The 20,013-nt window shown below is 47.8% G+C and overlaps 1 protein-coding gene across 1 annotated transcript in view; it reads left to right on the top strand.

Moving 5' to 3' along the window:
* The first annotated feature begins 1,014 nt into the window (after positions 1–1,014).
* Positions 1,015–20,013, top strand: part of LOC147091954 (uncharacterized) — a 51,144-nt gene continuing 32,145 nt past the window's right edge. Inside the window, exons 1-2 of the mRNA XM_085976954.1 lie at positions 1,015–1,362; positions 10,560–10,742. The gene's annotated coding sequence lies outside the window, so the exon portion shown is untranslated. The remainder of the gene's footprint in view (positions 1,363–10,559; positions 10,743–20,013) is intronic.

Below are 20,013 nucleotides of genomic sequence, written 5' to 3'. Positions count from 1 at the left end.
TGAAGCGGCGTCCAGGGGCATCGCCCCGAAAAAGGGGCCGAAGAAAGCGGCCACTGAGAAGCGGGCCAAAGGCGACAAGAAGCGCAGGAAGACCAGGAAGCAGAGTTACAGCATCTACATCTACAAGGTGCTGAAGCAGGTCCACCCCGACCCGACACCGGCATCTCATTTACAAGCGGGTCGCTGAAAAGCTAAAATGAAATTAAATCTGTCAATTCAGGAACCAGTAATTTTAAAGGATCAATTTGCCATAATTCACAATTTAATAATGAATTATTCAGTCTCACAGATGCCATTTTAATGATTATTCAGTCCCGCAGACGCTATAATTTTAATTAAAATGATTATTCAGTCCCACAGATGACAATCTTTAGCAGTAATGATTATTATTTAGTCTCACAAATGCCATAGTTTTAATTATTATTCAGTCCCAGATACCATAATTTTAATTATTATTCAATCCCACAGATGCAATTATTTGAACAATAATGATTATTATTCAATCCCACAGATGCAATAATTTAAACAATAATGATTATTATTCAATCCCACAGATGCAATGATTTTAACAATAATGATTATTATTCAGTCCCACAGATGCAATGATTTTAACAATAATGATTATTATTCAGTCCCACAGATGCAATGATTTTAATAACTGGTTAATATTCAGTCCCACAGAGGGCCATCACTTTAACAATAACGAGTCTGATTCACAGACGAGCTCTTATTCTATAAGCCGCCTTTTTCGTTCCTTCTTCAGCAGCGCTCCGAAAGCTTGTGATTTCAAATAAAGCTGTTGGACTATAACCTGGTGTTGTGTGACTTCTTACATTTTTCGTTGGTGTCCGAGGTTGGAGCGGATTGAAAAACGCGCCAATCAGAGGCGGAGCTTTGCCGGGTTTTCAGCCAATCAGAAGGCGCGGCTGGGCTGGGCGGGGCCGGCGGCTGCTAAAAAACCGCAGCCCGGAGCGGGGAGGAGCAGTTGGAGACCAGAGTTAGAGAGGAGTCCGCCCCCCCCGGGGAGAAGGGACAGCAGTCGGCCGGCACCTTGGGCAACAAGGGCTCGCGGGTGGGCGGGGCTATGACCTCACCCGCGCGCTGAGGCGGTTGAACGGCCGATCAGGAGCCACGTGACCCAGAGTGGGCGGGGCCCCCAGGCGTTGCGGGCTGCGATTGGTGAGCGTAGCTGTCAATCTACGAATCGCAGCCAATAGAAGAGACGGACTCCGTGAGGGACTTTAAGCGCGCGCTGTGTGGCCGCAGTGCGCATGCTCGGTGCTGCTCGCAGTCCCCGGATGAGGCTCCGGTTTGAGGAAGGAGATAAAATGGCGGCGGGACTGAGGAGCGGCGGATGGTGCGGTGAGTGTGGATCAGAGAATCTCCGACATTTACAGCAGCGCCGGCCTCTCTCAGGCAATCTTTGGGAACCTGGGGTCGAAGCGGGTGCCCGGGGGGATGGGGGCGATTCTTGGGGCGAAGTGGACGCTTGGGTTGATGTGCGCTGCCTGCGCTTGTCTTCTGATTGCTCCCAGCGAAGAGACTCGGTGTTCGGCACCTTCCCGGATTCTTCTCCTCCACTTTGTGTGGTCTTGGGCCAGGGATTCCCAGGTGTTGGTGGGGATGTTACACTTTTTCAAGGCGGCTTTGAGGGTGTCCTTGAAGTGTTTCCTCCGCCCACCTGGGGCTCTCTTGCCGTGCCGGAGCTCCGAGTAGAGCGCTTGTTTTGGGAGTCTCGTATCGGGCATGCGGACAATGTGACCCGTCCATCGGAGCTGATCGAGCGTGGTCAAAGCTTCGATGCTTGGGATGTTGGCCTGAGCGAGAACACGGACGTTGGTGCGCCTATCCTGCCAATGGATTTGCAGGATCTTGCGGAGGCAGCGTTGGTGGTACCTCTCCAGTGCTTTGAGGTGCCTGCTGTACATGGTCCATGTCTCTGAGGCATACAGCAGGGCGGGTATCACTGCTGCTCTGTAGACCATGAGCTTAGTGCGGGGTTTGAGGTCCTGGTCTTCAAACACTCTCTTCCTCAGGTGACCGAAGGCTGCACTGGCACACTAAAGGCGGTGTTGGACTTCGTCATCGACGTCTGTCCTTGTTGACAGTAGGCTCCCGAGGAATGGAAAGTGGTCCACGTTGTGAGACTATGCCCCCTAGTTCTAGACACTCCAGCCCAGGGAAACAACCTCTCGGCATCTACCCTGTCAATACCCTTCAGAAACTTGCATGTTTCAATGAGATCACCTCTCATTCTTCTAAACTCCAGAGAGTATAGGCCGATTCTACACAATCTCTCCTCATAGGACAGCCCCCTCATCCCAGGAATCAATCTAGTGAACATTCGATGCACCGCCTCCAAGGCAAGTATATCCTTCCTTAGATAAGAAGACCAAAACTGTGCACAGTACTCCAGGTGTGGTCTGACCAAGGCCCTGTACAATTGTAGCAAGACTTCCTTACTCTTATACTCCAACCCCCTTGCAATAAACGCCAACATGCCACTTCCCTTCCTTATTGCTTGCCGTACCTGCACGCTAGCTTTCTGTGTTTCTTGCACGAGGACACCCAAATCTTTCTGAACACCAACATTTGAAAGTTTCTCACTGTTTAAAAAAGATTCTGTTTTTCTATTCTTCCTACCAAAGTGAATAACCTCACATTTCCCTACATTACACTCCATCTGCCACCTTACTGCCCACTCACTTAGTCTATCTATATCCCTGTGCAGAGTCTTTGTGTTCTCCTCACAGTTTACTGTCCCACCTAGCTTTGTATCATCAGCAAACTTGGATACATTACACTCGGTCCCTTCATCTAGGTCATTAATATAGATTGTAAATAGCTGAGGCCCCAACACTGATCCTTGCGGCACCCCACTAGTTACAGCCTGCCAACCTGAAAAAGGTCTGTTTATCCCTACTCTGTTTTCTGTCTGTTAACCAATCCTTGATCTATGCTACTATATTACCCCCAACCCCATGAGCCCTAATCTTGTGCAATAACCTTTTATGTGACACCTTATCGAATGCCTTTTGGAAATCCAAATATACTACATCCACTGGTTCCCCTTTATCTACCCTGCTAGTAACATCATCAAAAAACTCTAATAAATTTGTCAAACATGATTTCCCTTTCATAAAACCATGTTGACTCTGCCTAATCATGTTATGATTTTTCTAAGTGCCCTGATACCACTTCCTTAACACTGGATTCCAGTGTTTTCCGAATGACTGATGTCGGGTTAACTGGCCCGTAGTGCCCTGTTTTCTCTCTTCCCTCCTTTCTTGAATAGCGGTGTTACATTTGCGACCTTCCAATCCGCTGGGACCATTCCAGAATCTAGAATTTTGGAAGATCAAAACCAATGTATCCACTATCTCTTCAGCCACCTCTTTTACAACCCTAGGATGTAGGCTGTCGGGTCCAGGGGATTTGTCAGTTTTCAGTCCTATTAGATTCTCTAGTACTTTTTCTCTACTTACAGGAAACTTTGTGCTATCCGGCACCCACAGGACCGAGCTGCTGCCGTTGCCTCCAAACTGCCGTACTCTCCAGAGTTAATGTTGAGAGATATGGAGATTCTTATCTCTGTATTTGACAACAAACACTGTTGCTTAGCAACAGCTTCTAAACACTCGGGCGTGGCCTGCAAGCTCTGTATATGAAGCTGTTGCTATAGCTACAGACCTTGCACAGCTTGACTGTTCAAACAAAGCAACAACAAAAAAACAAAAAGAATAAAAAACGGCTGCTGATTTTTGCCGGTGGCTCCAGATTGCCGGATAGCTCACCTCCGGATAGCACAAAGTTTCCTGTATATGAATTACGTTAAGTTCCTCCCCTCATTAGACCCTTGGTTCCCCACCATTTTTGGTATGCTTTTTGTGTCTTCTACTGTGAAGACAGATACAAAATATTTGTTTAACTTTTCTGTCATTTCCTTATTCCCCTTTATAATTTCTCCTGTCTCAGCCTCTAAGGGACCAATGTTTACTTTTGCTACTCTCTTCCTTCCTACATACTTGTAGAAAATCTTACAATCTGCTTTTAGATTTCTTGCTCGTTTTCTGTCATTGCATTTTTTCCCTTTTTATCAATTTTTGGTCAATCTTTGCTGGTTTCTGAAACTCTCAATCCTCAGGCTTACTATTATTCTTTGCAACATTATAAGCTTCTTTCAATCTAATGCTATCCTTACCTTCTTTAGTTAGCCATGGTTGGATCACTTCCCGTGGAGTTTTTGTTTCTCAATGTAATGTATTTTAGTTGAGAATTATGAAATATTTCTTTAAATGCTAGCCACTGCTTATCTACCGCCATACCTTTTAATCTATTTTTCCAATCTACCTCAGCCAACTCGCCCCTCATACCTAATGTAATTGGCTTTATTTAAGTTTAAGACACTAGTTTCGGACTTAGGCAAGTCACTCTCAAAATTAATGTGAAGTTCTAACATATTATGATCACTCTGCCCCAGAGGATCCTTTACTATGAGATTGCTAATTAACCCTGTCTTATTACACAATACAAGTTCTAACATTGTTGGTTCCATGACATTTTGTTCCAGGAAACTGTCCCGAATGGATTCCATGAACCCGTCCTGCAGACTCTTGCTCCACAGCCCTGTAGGTTACGGCTCTTCAAGTGTACACCCAAGTACTTTTTAAATGTGCTGAGGGTCTCTGCCTCGACCATCCTTTCAGACAGTGAGTTCCAGACCCCCACCACCCTTTGGGTGAAAAAAATTACATCTGCTCTGCACCCTCTAGTGGATGGACTGGGAGAAAGGTCTTTACTAGCCGAGGCATAGAATATAAGAGCTGGGAGGTAATGCGTGAACTGTATAGCTAGGCCGCAGTTAGAATACTGCGTGCAGTTCTGGTCAACACATTACAGGAAGGATGTGATTGCATTACAGAGGGTGCAGAGGAGATTTACGGGGATTTTGCCAGGGCTGGGGAATTTTTGCTATGTGGAAAGATTGGATAGGCTGGGGATGTTTTCTTTGGAACAGAGAAGGCCAAGGGGAGACTCGATTGAGGTGTATCAAATTATTAGGGGCCTAGATAGAGTGGATACGAAAGACCTATTTCCCTTAGCAGAAGGGTCAATAATCAGGGGGGCATAGATTTAAAGCAGATGGTCAAAGGATTAGAGGGGTTTTGAGGTGAGTTTTTTTACACCCAGGGGGTGGTGGAGGTCTGGAACTCACTGCCTGAAAGGGTGGTAGAGGCAGAGAACTTCATCACGTTTAAAAACTGGTTGGATATGCACTTGAAGTGCCGTAAGCTACCAGGCTATGGACCAAGTGCTGGAAAGTGGGATTAGAGTGGATAGATCTTTGTCAGCCGGCTCGGACAAGATGGGCCGAATGGCGGCCTTCTGTGCAGTAAATTTCTAAGATTGTGTAACCCGGGGAGGATGGGCCCAGTGAGATTAGACAGTGTAACCCGGGGAGGATGGGCCCAGTGAGATCAGACAGTGTAACCCGGGGAGGATGGGCCCAGTGAGATTAGACAGTGTGTGATGCACTATCAATTGCTACAAAAGACTGGAAGTTGAGAAAGTAACAAACAGGCTTTTATTACCAAAGAACAGAGCATGCCTCTTGTGGTTGCCTGGTATCCAAAAGGGCCGGGGGCTGCCGAGCAGCCACCTTTATATCCAGCCATGAGGGTGGAGCCAGGGGCGGAGTCAGCTGAGGCATGCACAGACAAGTACAACAATATGCAAGAGTGAACAACAGTACTAACAGTGAACAACAGTACTAACAACAGTGGTTTACCACATTCACCCCTTGTTTAGAATTGAGTCCGGCGGGGTGAAGTGCACTAAATATTCGTGTACTGAAGTCTATCAGGAGGCCTTGTAAGCTGTCCTGAGCGTCGCAGCAGCGGCGGTGATGGTGCAGCATCCAACGTTGAACCCGGTGTCTTGTTCAGAGGAGGTGTAGCAGGTGGCGGACCCTGGGGCTGCTGCATGCCGTCTACAGGGGTCAGAGCGCGGGTAATGGGAGGTAGCGATGGTGGTCTCTCAGAGGCACCCGAAGGTGCGAGGTCTCGTGCGGGGACTGTGTCCTGGGGGTAGGCAGGAGTAGCGGTGGGTGGCGAAGAGGGTGTTTCAGGAGCACCCGCAGGTGCGAGGTCTCGAATGGAGACTGTGTCCTCCCGCCCGTCCGGGTACACCACGTAAGCATACTGCGGGTTGGCGTGGAGGAGGCTCACCCTCTCGACCAGGGGGTCCGCCTTATGGGTCCTCACGTGCTTCCGCAGTAGGACGGGTCCTGGAGAAGTCAGCCATGTTGGTAGCGAAATCCCCGACGTGGACTTCCTGGGGAAGGAGAACATTCTCTCGTGAGGAGTGGCATTGGTGGGTGTACAGAGCAGCGACTGAATGGAATGGAGCGCCGCAGGGAGGACCTCCTGCCAGCGGGAGGTCGGAAGGCCCTTAGATTTTAAGTTTAAAAGGACTGCCTTCCAGACTGTCGCATTCTCCCTTTCTACCTGGCCGTTACCCCGGGGGTTGTAGCTGGTGGTCCTGCTTGTAGCAATGCCTCTCGCGAGCAGGTATTGCCGAAGTTCGTCGCTCATAAAAGATGAGCCCCTGTCGCTATGGATATAGCTAGGGAAACCGAACAATGCGAAGAGGTCATTCAGACATTTAATGACCGTGGTACAGGTCATGTCCGAGCAAGGGATGGCAAATGGGAAACTGGAGTACTCATCAATTATATTGAGGAAGTACACATTGCGGTCAGAGGAGGGGAGGGGCCCTTTAAAATCGATGCTCAGCCGCTCGAAGGGGCGCGTGGCTTTGATCAGGCTCGCTCTGTCTGGCCTATAAAAATGCGGCTTGCACTCGGCACAGATCTGGCAGTTCCTGGTCATGGTCCTGACCTCCTCGATGGAGTAGGGCAAGTTACGGGATTTGATAAAATGGAAGAACCTGGTGACCCCCGGGTGGCAGAGGTCATTGTGGAGGGTCTGTAATCTATCAACCTGTGCGTTGGCGCACGTATCACGTGATAGGGCATCTGGGGGCTCATTGAGTTTCCCGGGCCGGTACAAGATAGCGTAATTGTAGGTGGAGAGTTCGATTCTCCACCTTAATATCTTGTCATTCTTGATTTTGCCCCGCTGCTTATTATGAAACATAAAAGCTACTGAACGCTGGTCAGTGAGCAGGGTAAATCGTTTTCCGGCCAGGTAATGCCGCCAATGTCGCACGGCTTCCACAATGGCCTGGGCCTCCTTTTCGACAGAGGAGTGTCGAATCTCGGGGCCCTGGAGGGTCCTTGAGAAAAAGGCCACAGGTCTCCCCGCCTGGTTAAGGGTTGCAGCTAGGGCAAAGTCGGATGCGTCGCTCTCCACTTGAAAAGGGAGGGACTCATCCACAGCGTGCATTGTGGCCTTCGCAATATCGCTTTTTATGAGAGTGAAGGCTGCACAGGCCTCTGCTGTCAGGGGGAAGGAGGCGGACTTGATGAGGGGTCGGGCTTTATCCGCATAGTTGGGCATCCACTGAGCATAGTAAGAGAAAAACCCCAGGCATCTCTTCAGTGCTTTCTGGCAGTGGGGGAGGGGGAGCTCCATAAGAGGGCGCATTCTATCGGGGTCTGGGCCGATGACTCCGTTCTCCACTACGCAGCCAAGAATAGCAAGGCGCTTAGTACGAAACATACATTTGTCTTTGTTGTATGTGAGATTCAGCCGCTGGGCCGTCCGGAGGAAATTCCCTAGATTAACGTCGTGGTCCTGCTGGTCGTGGCCGCAGATGGTGACGTTGTCTAGATATGGGAAAGTGGCCTGGAGTGCGTTCTGGTCAACCATCCGGTCCATCTCCCGTTGGAAGACAGAAACTCCGTTGGTGACGCCGAAGGGAACTCTGAGAAAGTGATAGAGCCGACCGTCAGCTTCAAAAGCTGTGTACTGGCGGTCCTCAGCCCTGATGGGGAGCTGGTGGTATGCCGACTTCAGATCAATCGTCGAGAACACCTGGTATTGTGCTATCTGATTGACCATGTCAGATATGCGGGGGAGTGGGTATGCATCCAACTGGGTGTAGCGATTGATCGTCTGGCTGTAGTCAATAACTAGGCGCTGTTTTCCGCCAGTCTTCACCACCACCACTTGTGCTCGCCATGGGTTATTGCTGCTCTCGATAATCCCTTCCTTCAGGAGTCTCGCTACCTTGGATTTAATGAAGCCCCTATCCCCGGCACTGTAACGCCTACTTTTGGTAGCGATGGGCTTACAGTCGCGGGTGAGGTTAGCGAACAAGGAGGGGGGGAGACTTTAAGGGTGGAGAGGCTGCAAATGGCGTGCGGTGGGCGACTTAAAAACTGCTGGCTGCAGACCGTGAGAGGGGGGAGGGGTCCACCGTACGCTAAAGTGACACTCTTAAGGTGGCACTGAAAATCCAACCCCAGTAGGACGGCAGCGCAGAGATCGGGCAGGACCAGAAGTTTAAAATTTTTGTATTCAGTACCCCGCACTGAAAGAGTCACCATACAGTAGCCACCGACTTCCGCTGACTGGGCTTTGGAAGCCATAGAGATGCGATGACGCGTCGGCAGGACCGGGAGAGAGTAACTGCGCACCGTGTTGGGGTGTATAAAACTCTCCGTGCTCCCGCTGTCAAAAAGGCAGGTACTGGCGCGGCCGTTTACCGTAATGTCCATCATGGACCTGGACAGTTGATGCGGGAGAGATTGATCCAGCATCACGGAGGCCAGCGTATGTTCAAGCACGTCGATGCGGTCGTCCGATGAGGCGGTGGTGGAGTCCGGGTCCCCCGTAACCGAAGTCGGAGGCGTCCAAGATGGCGGACAAAATGGCGGCGCCCACGGTCCCGATCCCCACATGGCTGGGGGAGCCCAAGATGGTGGGCAAGATGGCTGCGCCCACGGTTCGCACGCGGCGCTGCTGGCGTTAGCGGTCTTCCCTTTGCAGGCGCTAACGTAGTGACCTTTCTTCCCGCAGCCAGAGCAGGTAGCATTCTTCGCGGGGCAGCGTGCTCTAGGGTGTTTAGCTTGGCCACAGAAATAGCATTTTTGTGCCTTGGACATCGCTGCAGCAGTCGGAGGTGGCGGTCCCATGGCCCAAGATTGCGGCGTCCACGGCGCGGGGCGATTAGGGGAGAAAGCGTTCATATTTCTGTGGGCCGCGTCGAGCGAGAGCGCGAGGGACACTGCCTTTGTCAGGTCTATTTCACCCTTCTCCAGCAGCCTCTGCCGGGAGTAATCGGACCTTAGACCCGCAACGAAAGCGTCTCGTATCAGTCCCTCCGCATGTGCCGCGGCCGATACTTCCTTGCAGTCGCAGCCGCGTCCGAGTACCCGCAGTGCCCGTAGGAAGGCCTCCACCGTTTCCCCGGGCTGCTGTCTGTGAGATCTTAAAAGGTGCCTGGCACAGACCGTGCTAACCAGGCGTGCATACTGCCCTTTCAGTAGGTCGATAGCCGCCGCGTAGGTCGTCGCATCTTGGATTAAAGTATAGACTTGGTGGCTCACCTTCGAGACCAGGATTTTCAGTTTATTTTCATCAAGAGTCACGGTCGAGGCTTCCAGATACGCCTCAAAGCAACGCAGCCATTGTGCGAATTTAGTCGACGAACCCGCTTCTTGGGGGTCTAGGTCCAGGCATGTTGGTCTGAGGGCTCGCAGCAGCGCCTGCTGCTCAGCGTTTTGCGCCATCGGTTGATCAGCATTCGCAGCCTACATTTAACTTTGGTAATAAAATTGATGCACTATCAATTGCTACAAAAGACTGGAAGTTGAGAAAGTAACAAACAGGCTTTTATTACCAAAGAACAGAGCATGCCTCTTGTGGTTGCCTGGTATCCAAAAGGGCCGGGGGCTGCCGAGCAGCCACCTTTATATCCAGCCATGAGGGTGGAGCCAGGGGCGGAGTCAGCTGAGGCATGCACAGACAAGTACAACAATATGCAAGAGTGAACAACAGTACTAACAGTGAACAACAATACTAACAACAGTGGTTTACCACGGTGTGTAACCCGGGGAGGATGGGCCCAGTGAGATCAGACGGTGTGTAACCCGGAGAGGATGGGCCCAGTGAGATCAGACAGTGTGTAACCCGGGGAGGATGGGCCCAGTGAGATCAGACAGTGTGTAACCCGGGGAGGATGGGCCCAGTGAGATCAGACAGTGTGTAACCCGGGGAGGATGGGCCCAGTGAGATCAGACAGTGTGTAACCCGGGGAGGATGGGCCCAGTGAGATCAGACGGTGTGTAACCCGGGGAGGATGGGCCCAGTGAGATCAGACAGTGTGTAACCCGGAGAGGATGGGCCCAGTGAGATCAGACAGTGTGTTACCTGGGAAAGATGGCCCCAGCTTCGGTTTGCCTAATGCACAGGGTAATTGCGCATTTCTATCCAGAACTTTGTTGATTTGCTGGAAGCCCAGGCGGGTGTGGCGGGGATCTGAGAAAAGGGACAACATCAGACCGAAGCACTCGGACCCAAACTTTTATTTTTATTAAGCTGAAGAAAAGTCTACATTACATTACTTCACACTATTCATGTTGTTATTTTCAGTCCTGCCATCATTAGATCTCCCGGTGAAAGACTGAGTGATTGACAAAGGTCCACAGCTGAGAGTAAACAGGGATTGTAGACTGAGGAACGACAGCAGGCGAACCAACACAGGATTGTGAGAGAACCAACTGGAGAGAACTCTTCCGATTCAAAGAGCTTCCAGAGATCGACTGGGGGAGAAAGGTCAGAGAGTCCCATTGACTCAGATACACACTGGTTCCTCCCTCCCTTCCATTTCCTGATTTACAGCTATTTCTGGGATGTTACTTGTATCCTCTATGGTGAAGACCGATACAAAATACCTGTACAATTCAACTGCAATCTCCTTATTTTCCATTATTAATTCCCTGACTCTTTGTTTATCGGACCAACACTCACTTTGTTAAATCTTTTCTTTATTAAATATCTATAGAAACTCTTACTATCTGTTTTTATATTTCTAGCTAACTTTCTCTCGTACTCTAATTTTTCTCCTCATTAATCTTTTAGTCACTCTTTGCTGTTTTTTATATTCTGCCCTATCTTCTGACCTGCCAGCCATCTTTGTGCAATTGTATGCTTTTTCTTTAAGTTGGATACTATCGTTAATTTTTTTAGTTAACCATGGATGGTGGGTCCTCCCCTTGGAATTTTTCTTTCTCGTTGGAATGTATATATTCTGTGTATTCTAAAATATCCTCTTAAATGTCTGCCACTGCATCTCAATTGACCTGTCCCTTAACCTAATTTGCCAGTTCATTTTAACTAGCTCTGCTTTCATACCCTCGTAATTGCCCTTATTTAATTTTAAAATACTAGTCTTTGACCCACTCTTCTCTCCCTCAAACTGAAGGTAAAATTCAATCATATTATGATCGCTGCTACCTAGGGGCTCCTTCACTGAGGCCTTCAATTAATCCTATCTCGTTGCACAATACCAGGTCTAGTATAGCCTGCTCTCTGGTTGGCTCCAGAATGTGCTGTTGTAAGAAACTATCCTGAAAACATTCTATGAACTCTTCATTTAGGCTACCTTTGCCGATCTGATTTTTCCGGTCTCTATGTAGATTAAATCCCCCATGATTATTGCCATACCTTTCTGACAAGCTCCCATTATTTCTTCCTTCATGCTCCATCCTACCATGTGGTTACTGTTAGGGGGCCTGTACACCACTCTCACAAGTGACTTCTTGCCTTTATCATTTCTCATCTCTACCCAAACCGCTTCTACATCCTGGTTTCCTGAACTTAGGTCTTCCCTCTCTATTGTGCTAATACCATCATTAATTAACAGAGCCACCCCTCCACCTTTTCCTAGCTTTCTGTCCTTCCTAAATGTCACGTACTCTTTAATATTCAGGTCCCAATCTATGTCATCCTGCAGCCATGTTTCTGTAATGGCTATTAGATCATACTTATTTATTCCTATTTGCGCCATCCGTTCATCTGTTTTGTTTTGAATGCTACGTGCATTCAGATGCAGAGCCTTTAGATTTGTCCTTTTATTTTTGTAACCTCTAGCCTTAACTGTTGATTTACTCTTAGATTTGTACACTCTATCCCTTCCTAGAACATAAGAACATAAGAAATAGGAGCAGGAGTAGGCCAATCGGCCCCTCGAGCCTGCTCCGCCATTCAATAAGATCATGGCTGATCTGATCCTAACCGCCAATCCACTATCACAGAACCATCTCCTGAATCTAACAGAATTAGACACACGAAATAGGAGCAGGATGAGGCTACACGGCCCCTGGGCCCGCTCCGCTACCCACAGGGCCATGACCGATCCGAACCTAGACTCATGTCCAAATTCCTGCCCGCTCCCCGTAACCTTTAATTCCCTTTACTTCTAGGAAACTGTCTATTTCTGTTTTAAATTTCTGTAATGATGTAGCTTCTACAGCTTTTTGGGGCAGCATATTCCATGGACCTACCACCCTCTGAGTGAAGTAGTTCCTCCTCATCTCAGTTTTGAAAGAGCAGCCCCTTATTCTAAGGCTATGCCCCCTAGTTCTAGTTTCCCCCATCATCGGGAACATCTTCCCCGCATCCACCCGATCCGACCCCTTCACAATCTTATATGTTTCAATAAGATCGCCTCTCATTCTTCTGAACTCCAATGAGTAGAGTCCCAATCTACTCAACCTCTCCTCATATGTTCATCCCCGGGATTAACCGAGTGAACCTTCTTTGTACTGACTCGAGAGCAAGTATGTCCTTTCTTAAGTATGGACACCAAAACTGTACGCAGTATTCCAGGTGCAGCCTCACCAATACCTTGTACAACTGAAGCAATACCTCCCTATTTTTATATTCTATCCCCCTAGCAATGAACGCCAACATTCCATTGGCCTTCTTAATCACTTGCTGCACCTGCATACTAACCTTTTGAGTTTCGTGCACCAGGACCCCCAGATCCCTTTGTACTTCAGTACTTTCCAGTTTCTTGCCATTAAGATAATAACTTGCTCTACGATTTTTCCTGCCAAAGTGCATAACCTCACACTTTCCAGTATTGTATTCCATCTGCCAAATCTCTGCCCACTTACTTAGCCTGTCGATGTCCCCTTGCAGGTTTTTTATGTCCTCCTCACTCACTACTTACCCTCCCATCTTAGTATCATCTGCAAACTTTGATATGTTACACTCGGTCCCCTCCTCCAAATCGTTAATATAGTTTGTAAAGAGTTGGGGACCCAGCACTGACCCCTGCGGAACACCACTAGTTACTGAATGCCAGTCTGAGAATGAACCATTTATCCCAACTCTCTGCCTTCTGTTAGATAGCCAATCCTCTATCCATGCCAGAATATTACCCCCAATCCCGTGATTTTTTATCTTAAGCAATAATCTTTTGTGTGGCACCTTGTCAAATGCCTTTTGGAAGTCTAAATACACTACGTCCACTGGTTCCCCTTTATCCACCCTATATGTTACTTCCTCAAAGAACTCCAGCAAATTTGTCAAACATGACTTCCCCTTCATAAAACCATGCTGACTTTGTCCTATTAAATTATGATTATCCAAATGTCCTGTTACTATCTCCTTAATAATGGACTCCAAAATTTTACCTACCACAGATGTTAGGCTAACCGGTCTATAGTTTCCAGCCTTCTGTGTACTGCCCTTTTTAAATAAGGGTGTTACATTAGCAGTTTTCCAGTCTGCCGGGACCTTTGCTGAGTCCAGGGAGTTTTGGAAAATTATTACCAATGCATCCACAATCCCTACCGCCACTTCCCTCAAGACCCTAGGATGTAAGCCATCAGGTCCAGGTGATTTATCCGCCTTGAGTCCCATTATTTTACCGAGTACCACTTCCTTAGTGATTTTGATCGTGTTTAGCTCCTCCCCCCGCCCCCCCCCTTTAGCCCCCTGTTTGTCCAGTGTTGGGATATTCTTAGTGTCTTCTGCTGTAAAGACTGATGTAAAATATTCATTGTGTTTTTGCCATCTCCATATTTCCCACCATTAATTTCCCAGTCTCATCCTCTAAGGGGCCATCATTTACTTTAGCCACCCTTTTTCTTTTTATATAACTATAAAAACTCTTACTATCTGTTTTTATATTTTTTGCTAATTTACTTTCATAATCTATCTTCCCTTTCTTAATCAATCTTTTTGTTATCTTTTAAAGTTTTCCCAATCCTCTATCCTCCCACTAGATTTGGCTACCTTATATGCCCTTGTTTTTAGTCGAATACTATCCTTAATTTCTTTACTTAGCCACGGATGGCTGTCTTTTCTTTTACACCCTTTTCTTCTCAGTGGAATATATTTTTTTTGGAAGTTGTAAAATAACTCCTTGAATGTACACCACTGATCATGTATCATCTTCCTTTAATCTATTTTCCCAATCCACTCTACTCAATTCCGCTCTCATACCTTCATAGTCTCCTTTATTCAAGCTTAGCACGCTTGTTTGAGATCCAACCTTCTCACCCTCTAATTGAATATGGAATTCAACCATGTTATGGTCACTCATTCCAAGGGGATCCTTTACTAGGACATTTTTAATTAATCCCGTCTCGTTACACAGGACCAGATCTAAGGTTGCTTGCCCCCTGGTCGGTTCAGTTACATACTGCTCAAGAAACCTATCCCTAATACACTCAATGAACTCATCCTCAAGGCTGCTCTGCCCAATTTGATTTGTCCAATTAATATGATAGTTGAAATCCCCCATAATTATAGATGTTCCCTTATTACAAGCCTCAACTATTTCCTGATTGATACTCCGTCCAACAGAGTTGCCACTGTTCGGAGGCCTATAGACTACGCCCACTAGTGTTTTTTTCCCCTTATTATTCCTTACCTCCACCCAAACTGTTTCATTATCCTGATCTTTTGACCCAATATCATTTCTCTGTATTACAGTGATTCCTTCCTTTATTAACATAGCCACCCCACCTCCCCTTCCTTCCTGCCTGTCCTTCCTGATCGTTAAATAACCTGGTATGTTTAATTCCCAGGCATTGTCACCCTGTAGCCATGTTTCTGTAATGGCCACAAGATCATACCCATATGTAGTTATTTGTGCCATTAACTCATCTATTTTGTTTCGAATGCTACGTGCATTCAGATAGAGAACTTTCAAAGATGTTTTGTGACACTTAGTTCCTGCTTTTGCCCTTTTTATTACTTTACCTTTTACTCCATACCTTCTGCCCCTTCCTGACACGCTCTGGTTTTTAATTTCCCCACTGCTACCTAAGTCTATGACCTTCTCTGTTGTCATTGTTATTATTTGCTCTCTAGGAACCTCCCCCCCCCCCCCCCCCCCACCCCACTAGTTAGTTTAAAGCCCCCTCTACACCCCTAATTATATGATCCGCCAGGACTCTAGTCCCAGCACTGGCCAAGTGAAGCCCGTCCCAACGGAACAGTTCCCTCCTGCCCCAGTACTGGTGCCAGTGCCCCAGGAAGCAAAACCCATTTCTCCCACACCAGTCTTTGAGCCACGCATTTAACTCTCTAATTTTATTTGTCCTAGCCAAATTCGCTCGTGGCTCAGGTAATAATCCAGAGATTATTACCCTTGTGGTTCTGCTTTTTAATTTGGCCCCTAGCTGCTCAAACTCCCTCAGCAGAACCTCTTTCCTTGTCCTATCTGTCGTTGGTACCAACATGGACCACGACAACTGGATCCTCCCCCTCCAAGTTTCTCTCCAGTCCAGAGGAGATGTCCTTAACCCTGGCACCGGGCAGGCAACACAGCCTTCGGGACTCTCGCTCTCGGCTGCAAAGAACTCTATCTATCCCCCTAACGATACTATCCCCTACCACTACAACATTTCTTTTAACTCCCCCCACTTGAATGGCCCCCTGCTCCACGGTGCTGTGGCCAGGTTGCTCATCCTCCCTGCAGTCCCTGCTCCTGTCCCCACAGGGAGTAAGAGCCTCGAACCTGTTGGACAAGTGCAAGGGCTGCGGCTCCTCCAACACTACCTCCTGGATCCCCGTACCTGCCTCACTTCTAGTCACACCATCCCGACCCTGGCCACGGACTACATCTGAATTAATTAATCTAATTGGTGTGACTACCTCATGATACACAGAGTCCAGGTAACTCTCCCCCTCCCTGATGTGTCTCAGTGTTTGAAGCTCGGTCTCCAGCTCTTCAACACGGAGCCGGAGTTCCTTGAGCAGCCAACACTTACTGCAAATGTGATCACCGTGAGCATCAATGGTGTTCACCAGCTCCCACATATTGCAGTAGCAACACATCGCCTGATCTCCCATTCTGTGTAATTAATTAAATTTATTAATATTATTCTTAAATATCCTCTGTCCCGATTCTAGATGGTGAATATCACACCTTTTAAGCTTAAACCTCTTTGGTTTATAGTTTCTAAGAGAGAAATACTCACCAACCAATCACTTACCCGCTTTCTGGTGACGTCACACTTGGATTACTTTTCACCTCTCTCCTTCCCTCCGAGTTCAGAGACTGGTACGCCTTACCTGGTCTCTGGGGACTTTTATACCCCGCTCTGCCGCTCAGGATTCCCGCCGATGCTGTGAGGCCTTACCTGGTCTCTGGGGACTTTTATACCCCGCTCTGCCGCTCAGGATTCCCGCCGATGCTGTGAGGCCTTACCTGGTCTCTGGGGACTTTTATACCCCGCTCTGCCGCTCAGGATTCCCGCCGACAGTGTGAGGCCTTACCTGGTCTCACAGCGTCGGCGGTCTGTTTATCATTTCCCATATTAATACCTTTCTCTATTGCCTTGTCTCTACTCTTTGATTTACCACATCTTCCCAAATTTGATCCCTTGCCCCCACTATTTAGTTTAAAACCCTCTCTACCGCCCTAGTTATATGACTCGCCAGAACACTGGTCCCAGCACGGTTCAAGTGAAGACCGTCCCAACGATACAGATCCCACTTTCCCCAGTGTGGTGTCAGTGCCCCAGGAATCGAAACCCATTTCTCCCACACCAGTCTTTGAGCCACGCATTCATCTCTCTAATTTGATTTACCCTATGCCAATTTGCTCGTGGCTCAGGTAATAATGCAGACATTATTACCCTTGAGGTTCTGCTTTTTAATTTAGCCCCTAGCTGCTCAGTCTCTCAGCAGAACCGCTTTCCTAGTTCTAACTGTGTCGTTGGTACCCACATGGACCACGACCATTGGCTCCTCCCCCTCCCACTGCAAGTTCCTCTCTAGCCCAGAGCAGATATCCTGAACCCTGGCACCGGGCAGGCAACACAGCCATCTGGACTCTCGCTCTTGGCCGCAGAGAACTGTATCTATCGCCCTTACTATGCTATCCCTTATTACCACTATATATTCCTATTAACTCCCCCCGCTTGAATCGCTTCCTGTACCTCGGTGCCACGGTCAGTTTGCTCATCCACCTTGCAGCCACTGCTTTCATCCATACAGGCCGCAAGAACCTCAAACCTGTTGGACAATTGCAAAGGCTGAGGCTCCCCCACCTCCTGGGTCCCCATACCTGCCTCACTTTTAATTTAATTTGAATGAATTAAAGGATAAGGCATGGCAGGAGAGCTCTGTGCCGTGGTATGCTCTTCCTGCACTATGTGGGAAATCGGGGACACTTCCTGTGTCCCTGACGACCATGTGTGCGGGAAGTGTATCCAGCTGCAGCTACTGACAGACCGCATTGTGGTGCTGGAGCTGCGAGTGGATACATACTGGAGCATTCGCGATGCTGAGGATGTCGTGGATAGCACATTTAGGGAGTTGGTCACATCACAGGTAAAGGCTGCACAGGCAGGAAGAGAATGGCTGACCACCAGGCAGAGTAGTAGGCGCAGGCAGGTAGTGCAGGGGTCCCCTGTGACCATTCCCCTATCAAACAGATATACCGCTTTGGATATTGTTGGGGAGGATGGCTTATCAGGGGAAGGCAGATGCAGCCAACTTCCTGGCACCATGGGTGGTTCTGCTGCACAGGACGGGAGGAAAAAGAGTGGGAGAGCTGTAGTAATAGGGGATTCTATTGTAAGGGGAACAGATAGGCGTTCCTGCGGCCATAAACGTGACTCCAGGATGGTATGTTGCCCCCTGGTGCAAGGGTCAAGGATGTCTCCAGAACGGCTGCAGAACATGTTGGAAGGGGAGGGTGAACAGCCAGTTGTGGTGCATATAGGTACCAACGATATAGGTAAAAAACGGGATGAGGTTCTAAAAGATGAATATAGGGAGTTAGGAGGTAAATTTAAAAATAGGACCTCAAAGGTAGTAATCTCAGGATTGCTACCAGAGCCACGTGCTAGTCATAGTAGCAATAGAAGGATATTTCAGGTGAATACGTGGCTAGAGGAATGGTGCAAGGGGGAGAGGTTCAAATTCCTGGGACATTGGAACTGGTTCTGGGAGAGGTGGGACCAGTACAAAACTGACAGTTTGCAGCTGGGCAGGACCGGGACCGATGTCCTAGGGGGAGTGTTTGCTAGTGCTCTGGGGGAGGGTTTAAACTAAAATGGCAGGGGGTTGGGAACCTGAGCAGGGAGACAGAGGAAAGGGAAACAAGGATAGAAGCAAAAGACAGGAAGGAGAAAAACAAAGGTGGCAGTCAGAGAAATCAAGGGTTTAAACAAATATGGCCACAGTAAATAATAATTCTAAAAGGTCTAAGAGCATTAAAAAAACAAGCCTGAAGGCTTTGTGTCTTAATGCAAGGAGCATTCGTAATAAAGTGGATGAATTAGCTGCGCAAATAGAGGTAAACAGATATATATGATATGATTGCGATTACGGAAACATGGCTCCAGGGTGACCAAGGCTGGGAACTCAACATCCAGGGGTATGCAATATTCAGGAAAAAAGGCGAAAAGGAGGTGGGGTAGCATTGCTGGTTAAAGAGGGATTAACACAATTGTAAGGAAGGATATTGGCTCTGATGATGTGGAATCTGTATGGGTAGAATTGAGAAATACCAAGGGGCAGAAAACATTAGTGGGAGTGGTATACAGAACCCCAAACAGTAATGCGGAGGTTGGAGATGGCATTAAACGGTAAATTGGAGATGCGTGCAATAAGGGCACAGCAGTTATCATGGGTGACTTTAATCTACGTATAGATTGGGCTAACCAAATTAGTAACAATACTGTGGAGGAGGAATTCCTGGAGTACATACGGGATGGTTTCCTGGACCAATATGTTGAGGAACCAACTGGAGATTAGGCCATCTTAGACTGGGTATTATGTAATGAGAGGATTAATTAGCAATCTTGTGCGAGGCCCCTTGGGTCGGAGCGATCATAATATAGAATTCTTCATTTAACATGGAGAGTGAAGTAGTTGACTCAGAGACTAGGGTCCTGAATTTAAATAAAGGAAACTACGATGGTATGAGGCGCGAGTTGGGTAGGATTGATTGGGGAATGTCACTCAAAGGGTTGACGGTGGATAGGCAATTGCAAACATTCAAAGACCGCATGGATGAACGACAGAATTTGTTCATCCCTGTTTGGCATAAAAATTAAACACAAAAGTTGACTCAACTGTGGCTAACAAGGGAAATTAGGGATAGCGTAAGATTCATGGAGAGGACATATAAATTGGCCAGAAAAAGCAGTAAACCTGAGGATTGGGAGCAGTTTAGGATTCAGAAAAGAGATTAATTAAGAGGTGGAAAATAGAGTATGAGAGTAAGCTTGCAGGTAACATAACAACTGACTGCAAAAGCTTCTATAGATATGTGAAGAGAAAAAGTTTGGTGAAGTCGAGCGTAGGCCCCTTGCAGTCAGAATCAGGGGAATTTATAATGGGGAACAAAGAAATGGCAGACCAATTAAATACATGCAGGAAACTTTGGCTTATCCGGAGGTTGTATGTCCGTAAACCTCGATCTAACAGCAGAAATCAGCAGCCGTTTTGGTGAGGTTTTTTTTCTTCTAGCATTCTTTTACCAGGCAGGCTCTGGAAAGCATCTCTGTAGCTTAGCAACAGCTTCAGAGACGCTTCCAAGGTATGGGCCGAGTGTTTACAAGCTGTTGCT

Source organism: Somniosus microcephalus, unplaced genomic scaffold (genome assembly GCF_052327205.1).
Source record: "Somniosus microcephalus isolate GS21.2 unplaced genomic scaffold, FLI_Smic_1.0 unresolved_chr3, whole genome shotgun sequence".
NCBI lineage: Eukaryota > Metazoa > Chordata > Chondrichthyes > Squaliformes > Somniosidae > Somniosus > Somniosus microcephalus.
Note: the sequence above shows the minus strand (reverse complement) of the source record. Positions and strands in the feature narration are given on the sequence as shown.